The following is a 17809-nucleotide window of genomic DNA, read 5'->3' on the forward strand; positions in this document are numbered from 1 at the left end:
TCAAGACTCAAATCGACGAGCTGAAGGATAAAGGCAACACAGCTATGCTCCTCCTCCTTGACTTATCGGCATCCTTTGACTTGGTGGACCATGCAGTGTTATGCAACCACCTAGCGTCTGCCGCCTACTTCTCAAGTGAAGCCATAGCCTGGGTACAATCCTTCCTTGCCAACCGGACGATGAGAGTGTTCTCCCCTTTAGCCTCCACGGACCCAATACATATCACCTGTGGCGTCCCACAAGGTTCTTGTGTCTCCCCCACAATGTACAATATCTTCACCAAGCCCCTCTTCGACAAACTTGACAGACTGGGGATAACATACACTAACTATACGGACGATACGCAGATCCTCATACCACTTTCTGGCAACTTTGCCGAAGACACAGCTCTGGTAAACAAGATTTATCTCATTCAGGCATGGATGGCCTCCCACGGCCTCTGCCTGAATGACGACAAAACTGAGATACTGATCCTGGGTTCCGATGCCAACCTTAAAAAACTGTGCCCTAACTACTGTGCCTTCAACATAGATGGCAATATAATTGAAAAAGTGGCAACCGAGGTAAAAATTCTAGGTTTCTACCTGGATGCCACACTATCTCTCAAAAAACAAACCAATGCCCTTGCATCCTCCACGGCTTACACTTGCAAATTAATCAGGGCCTGCAGACCTTACCTCTCCGAAACCAACTGCATCACGCTAGCCAACGCCCTAGTAATGTCTAAATTAGACTACTGTAACGCCCTCTACTCGGGCGCCAGCAAAACTACTGTAAACAAACTGCAAACACTACAAAACAATGCCCTTAGAGCAGCTCTGGACATACCCCGCAGAGCACACATCTCCAACACTAGGAAAGATCACCACTGGCTAAAAATCAGCGATAGAGTCCTCCTCAAAACATTATCCCTTACTCATAAAGGACTGAACAATGCTGCACCACCATACATTTCGGCTAGACTAACCAGAAAATCTTTGACTTACCACACTAGAGCATCTAACCACCTCTTACTCGAAATTCCCAAATTTAAACTAAAAAAAACGGGTGGAGCCAGTTTCCCTGTGAAAGCTGCCTGCGCATGGAACGCCCTTCCCTCTGCATTGAGAGCTAATCTACCATACGCGAGCTTTAGACGCCACGTGAAAAACTGGCTCTGGTGGAATGACAACTAACCACTAATTCTCCTTCCCTGGACCTACCACTGACTAACCACTGTGAATAACTGATATGATATTCCTGATCCGACTCCTTCGTTGCATAAGAGTGCCTCTCGGCCTGTACCTTCTTACCTGCTTGCTAATCGTTAACAACACCTCTACTATACTTTCTTTATGTATTATTGTATTATTGTATGTAACCAAGCTCAAGTATACTTGTAACTGCTGAGCCCGGCTACCCCTGGGTTTGGAGCACATTATCAAATAATAAACTAAACTAAACTAAACTAAACTAATAGTTAAGGTGAAACCTATCATCCATAGGAAAAATAAAGATTCTATGGTTAACTTTTGAGCCGTAGCATGGATCAGCATGCCAATGACATTCCTATATTAGGGCCTTAGCCCCCCAAGATTGGAAAACTTCTTGCAAATCCGTGTTATGGTACAAAAGATGTAAAGGGTTAAAAAAGGGGTATGTTTTTCACTTTTCCATTCTTTTACCAAAAGGGAAAATGTCCAGTTTTTGCTCATGCACACATCCCAAACCGCTCGACAGATTTGCACCAAACAAGTCAGGCACAAAGCGCTCAAAGGAAATTATTTCTTGTTTTGGCAAAAATCCATCCAGAGTTTTTATTTTTTTTTGGTGCAGAGCGGGGTGCCCCTGTAGCCAAAATGTGAGTTATATGTCCCATGATGCATTGCTATTGCCAAGATTTTTCAGTTTGGAAAGGCAGCCATTATGCAAATCACGTCAAATGACATAAAGGGTGTTTAATAAGGAGTTTTGAGAGCAGGGAGCATGTGGGCAGGGTGCGGAAGGATGATAGGGAAGGTTTGGGGCTCAGGGATGGCGTTTATTTCTTTTTTTTTTTTTTTGCATTTTGCCGAGCTCGTGACGTGGTGCGAAAGGGTAACAGAAGGAGTACATACCATTAAAATATAAGACATTGGGCCTCATTACACGGATGGCGGTAAGGGTTTACCGGTACTGGTATTTTACCGGTACCGGTAAATCCTTACCGCCTTACTACGAGGTCCCTTTGCGGGTTGGGGAATTTAACGCCTGCTTTTTGCAGGTGTTAAAAACCAACCCGCAAATGGACCCAGGGAGCTAATTACGGTACCGCAATTTGCGGTACCGTAATTAGCGCCTTCCCCATTCCCATTATGCCCTATGGGGCAAAAATGGGAATGGGGAAGGGCAATGGTGGAAGGGGGAATTACCGCCCCGCCAACCTTGTAATGGGGCGGTAATTCCCCTTTCCGCCAAGGCGGTGCCGGTATTTTACCAGCATGAACCATGGCGCTAATAGCGCCATGGTTCTCCGCCATCCGTGTAATGAGGCCCATTGAGATTTGGTAATCAGTTTGGTTTCTAGTTGATGGAAGATGATCCATGGTTACAGTTTGTTTTGATTGGATGAGATTTTCACGTGATGTGAAGGAACCTTTCTCGATTTTTGTTCTTGAAGTCAGGATTTGCACAGAAGTTGTAACATAGATGTTACTTTAGTTTAACATTTGATTTGTTTGAACGGAGGATGTGAAGGGTATGAAGGAGGTAGTGTTGTCAGATTTGGAAAAGATAACATGTGCACTAAGATCAATATTTTGCATGATTTCTCAATTTGTTAGACATAACTAACGAAGAGTACGCAATGTAAAAAAAGTGCTTCCCAATCAAGTTATCATTAAAGAGCAGTTCTTGAAGTCGGGATTTGTACAGAAGTTTAAAATGTTGCCTTTAAGATTGTTTAATGTTTGATTTGTTTGAAGGGTGGATGTGGGGGTCTATAACGGAGGGAGAGTAGTATTGTTCATTTTGGTAAAGAGGCAGTGGGCATGGAGCTACATGTCCACTGTTTCGCATGACTTCTCGATTTGTAAAAGGTGACTAATGAAAAGTATACAATGTAAAAAAGGTGAAGTTTAATTTCTAAAAGTAAAAGATATATGGGTATAGGTTCAATAACTGTTATTCTTGATTCAGATGTTACCTTTGTATATTAGGAGTTGATGCTATTGAGTTAAATTGTTATGTTTATATTTATATGAAAAAGAGTTCAGGAAGATTGGGCAGTGGTGTCGCCACTGCGTTTCATTTTGTTTGTGGAAGGGGGCACTAGCCAGTCAAGATGCTTGACAAGTGGGCTATATTCTCTGGTATCAGCCTGCATTATGAGCAGCCTGTGTGCTGCCGGACAGCACCCTCTTCCCTTGTGCATCTTTGCACTCCCCGCTCCTCTCTCGCCTCTTAGCACCTCTGCAGTTTACTTTGCCGGTGCTAAGTGTGTTTAATAAAAACAAATATACATGACCTTACAGTGTGGCGATGTGATGTGCCGTATTTTCTGAAGTCTGTTCACCTGTTGATGATGTCACGTTCATCAACAGAGAAAATGTATTCAGCAAGTAGAGCAGGAAGTAGAGCATGGTGCTGGGGTGTGCCACAAGGTGACTGTTCTTTTTGTTAAAATGTAAACACCTTTAGCCCCTTCATGGTGCTAAGGGTGATCAATAAAACAAAAAAAAGTGACCTGATGGCATAATCTGCCACGGGGATGGGGCGGCTGAGACTTCTAGTAACAGTACTGCTGCTTGCATTACAGGACCCTTGTTTCTTTTGGGCACACTTAACTTGGGCAGCGGGCAGATATCAGTAGGGTTAGCCCATTGCCGTGCTGCTTAATATTAAACCCACCTCGCCCCAGTTTAGATCTTCTTTGAGCTTTCATGGTGGTTCTGAAAAGAACCATAGTGGGGTTAAGGAGTGGGTGAGATGGGAGGGGGTGGATGTAGTAAAGAAAGGTGGAAGGTAGATCATTTCTTTTATACAAGTTTTATATTTTTTATTTTTTTTATTTGTATAGGAAATAGTGCTAATGAGAAAATTTGGTAGACAGACTGTGTCTACCAGAATTTGTCTCCAAAGCAATGAGGAAATGTAATGATGTAATGATTGCTGTAGTATATGATTCATGATCTGTGTGTTTATGAACCAATCAGCTCCCAAATGTAATACTGTGCATGTGGCCTTAGGCCAATCCTTTTGCAGCATTTTTGTATCTGTGACTCACATAAGAGAAGAAAAAAGTCTATTTATTTCTCTGTTTTTATTGAACTTTTTTCAAAAAGAGGTTGCAAGTATCTATGTTAGTGTAGTGGTTACAATTTCTGTTCACATAAAATAATGTTAGATGATTAAAAAGCTGTTTTTATTTCATGGGGTGTATACACAGATCTCCTATCAGCCAGTCCCTCTTCCTTCATCCAAGTATTTCTTTATTTATCAAAAATCGCAAAATATTATTCAGAGTAAGCTGAGTATTATGTTTGAAAAATAAAAACAAGTTCTTATTTATAGGTTGTCTGTAAAAAGTGTGAGGATTGCTGCAGTATATGATTCATGATCTGTGTGTCTATGAATCCATCAGCTCTCAAATGTAATACTGTGCATGTAGCCTTAGGCCAATCCGTGAGCAACATTTTTGTATCTGTGATTCACGAATCGGGAAGAAAAAAGTCTGTTTATTTCTCTGTTTTTATTGGACTTTTTCAAAAAGAGATTGCAAGTATCTATGTTAATGTAGGGTTTACATTCTCTGTTCACATAAAATAAAGTTATTGGATGATTAAAATGCACTTTTTATTTCATGGGGTGTATATGTGGTTCTTGATCTGCATTGTTGTTCAAATTTGTTCCTCATCTCAGTATCTTATGAATAATGTGTAACATTATGACTTCTTGATTCTCATATTGTCTTCTATCTTTCATTTTTTGGTAATTCTTGATCTCAATAATCAAATACATAGATATTGTTAATCAATCTAGATCTTCTATCTACCAGTCCCTCTTCCTTCATCCCAGTATTTGTTTATTTTTCAAAAATTCTAAAATAATACTCAAGTTCATATTTATAGGTAGTCCGTAAAAGGTGTTTATAATATCTAAGGTATGTTTGTGAAGCAACTCAGTTTTCCTCTTGACAGCCTTCCTCTGATCACGCCTTGGTATTTATCATCACAGTCTCCAATTACCCAACCTAACTCTTCTTTGTCAGAGTTCTGAACTACCTACCTCACTCTTCCTTGTCACAGTACCCAGCTACACAACTTCAGTCTTCCTCATCACAATCTTCTAATAACTCCAACTCGCACTTCCTCATCACAGTACAGCATTAGTAATCCCATCTCATCTATTGGACCCAGAAATACATGAAAACACGATGTAGCATAGCTCAAGAACCGATATTGATAACAAATAAGATCATTTTAGGTAGGTTATAAGAAACAAAAGACAGAATTAAGGTTGGTCGGAGAAATAGCATACCAAAACCCAGTGAATAAGTTTAGTGCAACAAAACCCTTGAGATTCAATGAAAGAAATGGAGTTGTGGCAACGTTAATGTAAAAGTTTCTGATGAAACAAATTTGCTGAAACAATTTTAGTCAAAATTACGTTAATGTGCCACAAAGCCCTGACATTCGACAGGTGCTGAAGCTGTGCCACCTTAACTATGAAACACGGCCCCTAAGCACACTGATGTTATCACATATGAAATCACTTATGGCATTATGAGTATGAGTGACATAACTGGTGTAGTAGTTCATGTGTGCAAGAAAGAGAGATGCAACATTTGAAAAGTGTGGCACTGCATATAAGAGAAAAAACAGCCAGATTCTATAGGCAAGAAAGCTAGGAGACATGATGGACACACTTACATGAAGATAGCTTTTGGTCTGTAGCTCCAGTCAAAGCAAGGCCTTGGGCTGGGCTTCCGGGAAGTTTTTGAGGCCTGCTTAGAACTTTATGTGAATTGTAATGATGGTGTGGGGATTGGATTTCTCTTGGCCTGATGCCTGAGGGAGGGCCCGTCTGGAAGTTAATCTGCATAATGCAGTGTAATCACTTTATTTCAAAATGGGTGGCAACACTAATCCCAAGAACAGGCTTGTTTCAAACAGCATAGAGAATGACATTTCAGTTGATTCAGTCAAAATACTTGCAACAACCTCTTTCCCTCAAGGAGTTTCCTGAGGCAGCCAAGGTGAGGATGCCATCTATGTGTCTTCCATGACTTTGTGAACCTATGGCTAACATTTGTGCCACAAACATCAAGTAAAAGATTGTGGAGTTCTTGTACTTGTGTATCAGTAATGAGATTGAGAACAATTTGTTCGTGCTGACCTTCATCTTTCACAGTTTTTAGGAATGCCACCACCTGTTACAGTAACAGATTATGGTGTATCACAACATTCGGAATTGTGGAAAATACTGTGTAGCTGTGTTACTTTTACTGTTTACCAGTGGTGTAGCCAGAACATAATTACAGGCTGGGCCTCTACAGTATACTTACAGTTCTATGGCATATACATAGACATATACATGTATTCAATTGGAGTGTTTAATTTTGCAGGCACGATAGTCTGACATTGGGCCTCATTACAGGTCGGGCGGTCCGGAATTAACAGTGGCGGTAAACCCACCGCCACTGTTAATTCCAGACCGCCCGATCCCGACTCTTGCAGGCGGAAGGTGATATCGGACTCAATGGGAATGGGGATTTACCGAATTCTGCCTCCGGAATTCCCGGGACACCAGGGTCGTAATGCCCTGGTATTTCCGGGAGTCACAGAGGCGGAATGGTAATACGAGTCTGCCGGTAACCAGGCGGTTTTACCACCTCGGTTACCGCCAGACTCGTAATGAGGCCCATTGTATCTTTTAAGTGATCGATGTTGCATTGTAAATAACAGATTATACAATTACACAACCTGATTCTCCTCATTTTATCGACCACATAAGGACTCTGCCAGAATTTAAAGATGTGCTTGCAGTTTCCATAGAGATGTTGCCCTTTTCCCTGGTTTATGTCTATTACTACTCCCTCTCAACAAGCAGTTCCCTTTCATTCAGATCTTGATCCTAATCAGGAACACCCAATGTTGTGTATTGCTTCCTTTTGTCAGATATGCAAATACATCCAAATTAGTTTCAAGACTGGAGCTGTTCGCAGAGACATTTATGTCTTTATAGCTGTAGAAAAAGGAATCCTTAGAAATGATCGAATGTAAAATAACAAATGGAGAAATACCCACTTTTTTACTGATTTGATTCAAAATGTCCCCATTTTACAAAAATATAGATGTGGGGTATCGCGAATAGTTAAGTTAAGGGTGAAAGAGGAGGGGAGGGGATTTCCCCTGGCATTATAAAAAAAAATTGGTAATTTCTCCATTCGATCATTTCATGCTAATCCATAGAGAAATGGCTAGAGAAACCGGTAGACTACGCCTGTCTTGGGTTACTGACTCCCAAAACAATAAATGATATGGGGTTTTATAGGATTTTACAAAGTGGAGTTTACACATTAGATGGTAAAATACATTTAGTTGATTACATTAAAAGGATAATCTTCCTAACTGAACATCCATTGAGCTTGGGTACTTTGTCAATAGCACCACTTCTCCTGTGTGCACAATTACATTTTTCCATGCCCTAATACAGATTCCACATCCAAGGTAGATTGCGACACCACACATAATCAGTCGCAACATGGTAGGGGATATCCCCTATTACATTCTCTCCAGTTCTCATGTGAAATCAAGTCTCACCTTCATATATAACCTGGCACTGTGGAAGATGTTCCGGGGCTGCAAGCAGACCTGTGAATGTGTCAGGGTTGAGGAATATGTGGGAGGAACATCCAGTTGAAAAAACATTACCAGGATTAAGGAATGTATTCTTGTTAAAGCAACAAAGAAATACCAGGACCGGATCACAAAAGCCGCCATACTCCCCCGAGATGCAATAACACACTAGTGCCTTTGCAAAAATTATGTGACGATCTCGCAGATCAGTTTACAAATAAAATCACCAACATACACCGGATCATACATCGTAGACCGATCAACCAGAACATACACCATTTCCGACCAACCCCGGGACCACAGAATAGAATGAACTACTTTACCCAAATGTCAATAGAAATATTTCTCAGCTTGCTGAAAAAAAGCACCAAGGCAGGCTCCCCAATGGACCCCAACTACAAATCAATCTTTATGCAGGGTACACGATCGGAATGCTACCAAAACCTTTTCAGTCTATCACTTTCAACGGGGAGTGTACTTTGTGCGTTCACATCTGCCTACATCAAAAAACTCCTCAAAGATACAGCATGCAATGTGAAAGACCTATCTGAAACATTCCTTACCTGGCTTCAGACCCATGAGAGGAATGGAGTCAGCACTACTCTCTATATGGGATGACCTAAAGACCAACACAGACTCGACACTGATACTACTCGACCTCCATGCAGTATTCACCGCAGTCAACCATAACATCCTCATCAAGAGCCTGGAAGAAATAGGGATCACTGACACAGCACTGCTCTGCATTAAATCTTTCTTGTCTGAAAGAACAGAAACACCATGGATAAAATCTTTCAAATCCACACTGCAGGACACCACCTGTGGAGTACCATAAGGCTCATTCCTATACCTGCTACTCTTCAATATCTACATGATGCTACTAGTCAACCTCATGAAAGGCCACAGCTTCACATGCTAGAACTATGCAGATGATCCCAAAATCATTAACTGAATCAGTGATTAAACAAGAGGAGAACACAACCCCAATAGACTGTCTCAAAGAACTCTACCAATGGAGGAACACTAATAACATCAAACTCAACCCGAACAAGACGGAAATCATGAATACATCCAACAACCAAGGAAGCAACCAGTACATCCCATGGCCCATGGAACTGGGAACAGCCCACACATAATACAAGTCTAAGATGAAAAAAGACTTGTGCTGCATGCTTGGCCAATGCAGTTTGCGATAATAGTCCAAATATAAGGTATCTCAAAGTCTTCAACTGATTAGTATTCTAGTTTATTGTCTGGTATTAGGATAGCAGGAACATCCAACTTGTGTTTCGACTTAAAAGTCTTTTTCAAGGCAAATGGGTATTTCTCTGCGTTACCCAGATGGGTTTTTATCTATAGATTATCAAATTAGTAGATTGGAGCGTCCTTTTGAGATAATACTTAGATATTGTAGATAATGCTAAAGCAAGCCGCCCCCTCAATGGAGTCAAAGATTTAGGGTATGGTGTCCTGTATGGAGTCACTTCACGGATGCTCCGTGTGTCTGTCACAGAACTCTATTGGCCAAGCAAGGGGCACAAGTGATTTTTCACCTTAGATTAATATACGTAGTGGTATCAGGGTTAACCTCATAGTACTCACCACGCAGCTGGCACACAATACTTTTTTCTCCCCAGCACAATAGGACACAGTTCATCCCTGCTTTAGGTTTCTCACACACATACAAACTTGACAAAAACCTTGAAATGTGAATGGACAATGACCTAACCATAGAACTACAAGTAAACGTGATAATCAAGAAATGCTTCTTCCATCTACACACGATCAAAAAGATTCTACCATTCCTCTCCTTCATCCACAAAATACTGAACATCATCTTCCTCATCATGTCCAGGATGGACAACGCCAACAGTCTATACCTCAGAGTGCCTGATTATTTACTGAAGAAACTGCAAAGTATACAGAATGCAGCTGCCAGACTTCTCAAACTGTCCCGAAGGGACTACATCACTCCAGCACTAAAGATGCTACATTGGCTGTCAGTCAAAAAACAAATCACCTTCAAAACAATGTGCATAACACACGGAGCAATCCATGGCCTAGGAGCGGAATTCATAAAAAGTAAAATCTCCATTTACCAGCCACCTAGAACACTCAGATCCAATGATGACATCCATCTAGAACCTAAACCATACATTAGAAAAAGAACGTGGTGGCTCACCATTCTCTTGCTTAGCCGTTAAACTTTGAAACTCACTCCCCAGAGAAATATGAACCATGAAGGACATCTAAAATTCAGAAATCTTCTAAAAACCTGGCTCTTCAACTCAGAATGGGATGAAAACCAATGACCATCACCCACCCCCATGAATCGAACACACAGCAGAAAAAGAACAGTGAATTGGTCAGACCACAGTAAAGTGCAAGGAAGTAGAGAGACTTGTGAATCGGAGGGAGACCCAGATGTACCCGTCCCTTAAGAGGGTCAAACCAGAAACAGGGTTGAAAGATGGGACCAAATGTATTGGACCACAGATAGAGGGCCTTAGATAAAAAGGAGACAAAGCGGTGTCCCAAGCTAGGAACAGATTGAGCATGAGACACATGGAACACACAGGCAAAGGGAATAGGGCCTCCCTTGAGGGGGCCTGTGGGAATTATTGTTGCTGTAAGCTGTGTTGTGCTAGGGGGGAAGTATGTGGGTGGCAGCTGGTCTGAGCGGTACACCACTAACCAACCCGACTAAGAAACCCGTCCTTCTGCATAAACCTCAAACTATGAACTAAACACAACCATGCCTCTACAGCACTACAAACAGCACGCACTTCACTACACCACAACAACAAAGCAAACCACAGCTAGCTTTGCACAACTGCATGTGATGCCTACCGACTCAAAATCACACCAAAGCTCAGTGAAGGGAGTAAACCAACTGAAGCTGCCAACAGCACATCACAGCTCTCTTGCTCCTTTCTCCTGCTCAGTCCTACTAACTTACACCTCCCCTTACAATCTTGCTTTAAAGATCTGCAGACCCCTAAGGGACCACAAAGGTAGTGAAAGTGCTCAGTATAAGAACCTTTAACATAACATAACATAACATAACATAACATAACATAACATAACATAACATAACATAACTTGTTCACTTCACTGGTCATGGCTGCACATTCAAGGGACTTGTCACGATCAAATTCACGCACCAACTGTGATATGATGTCTTTCTGTAACCCATAGAAGTAGGCAGTTTTAAACTCATTAGAATTGGGGTCAAAAGATACATCAAAGCGAGAAAACGCTCTTTTTAAGTCTTGTAAAAACTGGTGAGGGGATGTATTAGGCCCAGCGGTGATTGTGTAAGCAACTTTCTTTGCCTCCTGCAATGACTGGAAAGGAGAAAAATGACGCTTAATCTCTTTTTCAAACTCTGCCCATGTCATATTCTGCTGTTCATTCAATCCCCTTATGATTCTGGCCGTGGGAGCATCTAAAGTTAAATGAAAATACTGTCTGTATTGTTCCTTGGGTATCTGGAGGGCTTTAAAAAATGTCATGGACTGCTTCTAAGTGATCCTCTATGCAACATTCCCCTCCCTTTTTAAATGGTTTGATCAGGGCTTTGATGGATTTCATTATCTTTGTGGGGCTACTTGTTGCAATGCATGGAATTGCACTACTTGGTGATTCAACCCTGGTTCCAGGTGTATGGGATTGGTGGCGGCCCCCAATGGGTGTATCAAATCCCCCAAGGGCCCTACAACCAAGTTCAGTCACCGCCCCAATCACTGGGGCATTGGCTCTTTCGGTAGAAATAGAATTCACCTCAACTCCATTGAATGTGGTGCCCTGCCGTCTGTCCTGTGACCTGGAAATGCATATTTGCTGTTCCAAATCCTTACATTTCTTAAGGAGCCTGGCTGTTTCGTTTTGCAAATAGTTGTTTTCATCACTCATTTTATTAATTACCTTCTGCATGTTGCACATTTGCATTTGGCATTCATTGAATTCTTTGTTTCTCTTGTCTCTTTCTTGAAGCATTATAACCATTTCCTGTTCTGCATTTTGGAGATCACTTTGTTTCTCGAAATGTTCTTTTTGTAAAACCTGCATTTCTGAAACAATCTCATCTTTATCTTGTCTAATGTGGTCCACCAATGCTTTTAAGTGTACCAATTCTTGTTCACTGTCCTCAAACTGCTTCTTGCTTTTGGACAATTGAATATCAAAATCTCTGTATTTTAACTGCATGTCTTTTTGACATCCTTCTACTTCTGCTCTTAATATGTCCTCCTTGTTACTTGCCCCATCTAGGTCAGCTTTTAACCTGTTAATCAGCTTAGCATCATTTTCTTGCATTCGCAAGGACCTATTCAAAATAAACCAGGTCTTAGCGCATGGCCGTATCAGACAATCTTTCTCTGCATGTTTATCACCTGCATTTAATAATCTCATAAGGCAGACCTGAATTATGCTGCCTTCTGCAAAAATGTTGTCTAGTGGTTCTTTCTGCACTTCACCAGGAATGCGGTCGTGCCATTCTGTGGCACTGTTCGATGACCACGTCCAATGTGCATATAACTTTTCCTCTAAATATTGCACTAGCTCTGAGAATGTCGCTTCTATTTGAGACATTCTGAAATTCGTTTTTAATGACACACTGCTATTATGAAATGGGTTCCCCCTAATGTACAATGGTAGAGTGATACACACTTGCCACACCCAGTAGGTGCTCTATGATCACTTTCCCGGCCTGCAATGCACCATATATATGCAGGGTATTTTGTTTAGATTTGGAGCCCAGCGGTATTTTCTTACCGCCAAATATAATGGTAATTTGACAATGACTACTCCTTGCATTTAGATTAGGTTTGGCCCTATTTCCTTTCAGGGACCATTCCTTATTATTGTATACAGGATCATTTAGCGGTATACATCATTGTTGGTGGTATTTTGGTGAGCATCATTTTTCTGTTTTATTTGTAGCCCCAACATACAAAACCCCCCTTCTTTTGTTTAGACTGTTCGTGTGATCTCTAGAGGCCTCAGACCTACATTCAGAAATACCACAATTTCAAAAATATCCTTCTCAATAACCTGTGGTATTATCATTAATTTATTTACATTAGGGAACTATGTTTCCATAGGCCTCTTTTTGCTGATTCATGTACGCCCAGCAAGAACTATTATATTATATTCCACTCAGAAAACACACACTGAGTGGAAACATGCACACTGCTATTTACAATTGCTAATGAACTTACTCCATCTGTATGGGAAACATGACACATGTATTACTTAAACATCTTCCCCTTCTCCCAAGATACTCTTTTAGATGCACCAAATAAAAAGACAAAATCAAAAACACTCTACCCAGATTGTGTGTTAGGTTTGCATTTTAAATAATTGCATTTCAAAATAATATATTACACTTCTTGTTAGACAGTATTCTCTAAAACAAACAGAAGAGAAAACAAATGCAGTAATACAACGAAATTCACTTCACATTATTTGTAACAAGAAGGAAATAAAATTACATCATTGGAACAGCATTCACTTTGCAACATTATAACGTGGCAATTAAACATAGGGATTCCCTATTGCTGCTCTCGCTGCCTGATATTTATAGAAACATTTCATCCGTACGGCACACAACCTCAATTCACTTATATAATTACCAGCTACTGTAGTTCTCCTATGCGCAATTTCGCTTGGCTTGCCGCCTCCGAGGAATGGGGCCAGGATTGTCCTTGTAACCTTGCAATTTGAAATGCACAGCGAGAAGCATACAGTTCTCAAGCCAGTGCCAAGTGAGAACAGGAATGCCCATTCTCTGAAGGTCGGTGTCAGCAGCTCAGCCAAAGCGAACTCCTCCCGGCAGCTCAGCCAAAACGATCTGAACTCAGTTCTGTCAGACCTTGTCCACCAGAACTCTGTTACATCCCCCATGCTTACGTGTCACTAATCAATTTCAAAAGACCGTATCCTCCTTCCTTTAACAATAGCTCAGCTTTTACAGTAAGAAACTGTATCTAAACTCATTTCCTGGCATGCAGATTTTGCTTCTTGCAACATCCACATGGAGAGCACATTATAATGTTATTGAGTTAGTACCGGTGTTTGTTAATTAAGTCAGTCAATTAGACAGCTAAAGTGGTGTCCTGTAAATGAGGCATTTCAAATAAGAGAAAAAAAATATATATATTCTGGTGTGCTTTTAAATCTGCAGCCTGTCTCCACTCGCATATCCATATGTTACACTAGCGACCTATATCTGGCTATATGTGTTCCACATTATTGCTGGCCATAATGTTATCATATTCAGTGGCGCCGTACTCCAAGACACAATAAATTATATTACAGCTCCAAATAGAGGTTTGCATCATAGCTATGCAATGTCTGGTCTTGTACAATTTGTGTCAACCAATCATGGTTTCTCAGGGCTCAGTCTTGTCACATCACGAAACATGGCTGCAGTTCTGCCCTGATTAGATGAGCTACATACTTGGTGCCCATAGACATGCATACCTAACCCCCTCATTATACACAGTTCCTTCCTTTGTGTGCTTACACCCACAATTTCATATTTTGTGGTTGTTCTTAGCACAGTTGTTATGTAACTTAGGAAATTCTGTTGCTGTGTGAGCCCTTATTTGAGCCTTTATTTTATTTTCTGTCCTTACCTATTCAGAGTAATTGTAAATCAGAGAATTTTTAATACATGTTTAATCATGGATCAGGGTTGTTCATCATCATGGTAATTTCCTCGTTGGGTTCATAATTTTGTTTTTCATCTGTTGCTGTCATCTCAAGACTAACCAGCAGGATAGGCAATATTTGATCCATGTGCATATGCAGTGCTGTATCATGGTTTCTTCGGCAGCTCCCCAGCACAGAAAAATTTGATTCATGTGGCTATTATGTTGACTGTATACAGCACCCACAATTATAACATTGTTTGGACAATTGCTTGATTGATGTGGCATAATATATCTCTCAGAGTTCAGATGGTGGAGACTATGTGCTAACTTTAAAGATTTTGTATTGAACATTATTTACACACTTGTCTTACTTGTGAATGCAATACAAAGCAGCACTAGGCTTCAAAATGCACATCAAATGTAATCATACATCAAACGACAATTAGTTAGAAATTGTGGCTGGTAGAACAAAAAAAATCTAACACATCATCGCGAGACGTGGTTCCAAGCACATAGTTATATATCTGAACAATATCACTCTTTAACTCTGGGGTGGGTTTAACAGGAACAGGTAGGCCGTGAAGTGTGTCCAAATATCTTTCGGTTGACTAACAGCCAGTGATATTGATATTGGCAGTCCCTCTTTCTCATTAGCCTATGCAATATCATTCAGCCATCAATGTTTGCTTGTAACCAGAGAAAAGTGTATTCTGGGGGCAGCTGGTATGTCTAATTTATCTATGAATCTGTTGTTCACAAACATATCTCCTATTTTGTGACATTCAGCCTTGTCCAATTTTCAATTTCCCCTACGTCATATGTAGAGGCAAGTTGTAAACAATACAAGACTGGAATACCTCTATTATATGGCAATTCTGATGCAGTAAGCTTCAGTATTGTTCTATACGCTAAAGGTGTTGTTCTGAGTTGCATATGCTGGCTGATTTTCTCTCTCTCACTTACTGCCTTCTGATCCAGAGCCGGACACTCTACTCGTTCATCATGCATCAATAGGACCTTCATCTCAATGGGTATCGTCTTGCCAGTGTGCCACTTGGATATCTGCTCCTCCTTTCATGCGACACTTGATATACCTGTTCCCCTTCGTGCTTCTTGCCTGTCTCTATTTGAGGGGCTTTCGATCTTGCCAGTAATAGTATGTAGCAAGTGGAAGGGGTTCCCTCAGCAACTTTTTTCTGAAGGAGGACGATGAACATTCTCCAATAAGTCTTATTTGTATCTTCTCTTCATTAGTGAACATGTAAAAGTCACAGGGGGACACAAGCTTACAAAGTCAGTTTGTGAATGTGTCCATGGATTCTCCTGTCAGCTGGTTGGCAGTATTGAAAGTGGGTTGCTCCTACATCCTGTTAGGGTGTGGGTCAAAGAAGGCACTTAATGCTCCTTTCAGAACATTGTAGGAATCATTCTGTTCTAGAAGGAAGATGGGTATAAGGTCTTCAACCTCATCTTCTATCAGGTTGATACGTAATCTTCTGGAGAATTTATCAGAGGTATTTTCATTGTATGCTGCTAAGTATTTTTGAAGCACCTCAGCCAGCGTTCCCAACGTCGGCCCAAGGCTTGCTGATCTGCCATGTCGACAGGGATATTGCATCTGAATGTTGCACCACTGAACACTTCATCTCCAACATATTCAGTTTCTGACATTCTGAGGCCTGTGCTCCACTACTCACTGCAGTAGAGATGCATGTGTAGAACAAGTTTTCTGCTGTTGCAAAAGGGAAAGCTATAGGCAGGGGAAGTGGATTGGTCGATGTGTGCATTTGCCTTATTATTTCATATGCACTTCATCTGCTTCAAGGGTCCTTTGTCTAGTGGCTCTTTCTTGACAGTATTCCCACCTTCGTTGCCAGTTATCTTGTGCCCTGTTTTATTTCAGGACAGCTTGTATTACTCAAGAGAATAATACACACACAGATGAGAATTCACAGGAGCTCTTGATTGCTTTGCTGAGCTCAAACTGAGCTCTCCTCACTTACATTACTAACACGCATGCATCAGGCCTAGTTTCCCAGGCTAATTAACTGTCTGTGTGCCAGGACACGACAGTGGACAGATCCAAGATTGACTACAGGATCCACTGCCTGATCTGCAAAACCGTTAGGAACACATGCCCACTGTATCTTTGACAGAAAATACGAAAATATATATCGTAATGCTGAGCATGTCTTAATCATTTAGGCATTTCTATGTGTATTTGTATTTATATGTATTATTTACTAGCAAATCCTGTAGGTCACTGTTCCGATTCACTTATCTCTTGATCTGCTTTGCACTCTGAAGTAAACTGCACTGAGAATGGGTGTGTGTGGCTGGCTTACTTACCCCAGAGCAAACATTGGCGGGAGACAAGAGTTGGTGTGATGCTGCATAGTGGGACCTACTGTGCTTTCTTCCCACATGTTGTTTCACCCTGAGATGGTGCATTGTGGGGCAAATATCCCACAAACATTGCATTCTAGGGTTGAGGACCGGTCCTTCAACGTCAACATTGATGTTTTGCTGATTTCAGGCAACTGTCTGATGTGTGACAATGCTGAAATCCAGGGAAAGGGATGCAGTGTCCAAATGACATGTAGCCAGCAATGTTTGGAGGGTGCTAACAGGTAACTATGAAACATTTAGTGGCGATTGGTGAAACAGTGTGGAATTGTATAAGGAACAACTCTTTGCCTAGCTACTAACCCACAAACAAATTTAGAGCTTTGCTGGAATCCGGGAAAGGGATGCAGTGTCCAAATGTCATGTAGCCAGTAATGTCCGCAGAGTCCTAACAGGTAACTTTACAAATATGGTGCATTTTGGTACAAGGGTGTGGAATTGTATAAGGAACAAAGCTACGCCAAGCCACAGACCCACAAACACATTTTGACTTGTACTGAAATTTGGGAAAAGGGGTGGGGTGTCCACATGTCATGTAGCCATTAATGACCGCAGGTTTCTAACAGGTAACTATGCAAAATGTGGTGCAGATTGGTGAAAATGTGTGCAATTGTATAGCGAATGAATCTTCGCAAATCCACAAACCCACAAACAAATTTTGATTTCTGCTGAAATCAGGGGAAGGGGTAGGGTGTCCAAATGTCATGTAGCCATTAATGTCCGGGAGTTCCTAACAGGTAACTATACTACACATGGTGCAGATTGGTGAAACATGTGGGATTGTAAGAGGAACAAGGCTTTGCCAGCCCAAAAACAATTGTTGACTTTTACTTACATCCGGGTAGCAGGATAGTGTTTCCAAATGTCATGTAGCAAGTATTGTCCGGAGGGGCCTACCAGGTAACTATGCAAAATGTGGTATAGATT

The sequence above is a fragment of the Ambystoma mexicanum genome, chromosome 8, assembly GCF_040938575.1.
Source record: "Ambystoma mexicanum isolate Mex_15411 chromosome 8, UKY_AmexF1_1, whole genome shotgun sequence".
NCBI classification, from domain to species: Eukaryota; Metazoa; Chordata; class Amphibia; order Caudata; family Ambystomatidae; genus Ambystoma; species Ambystoma mexicanum.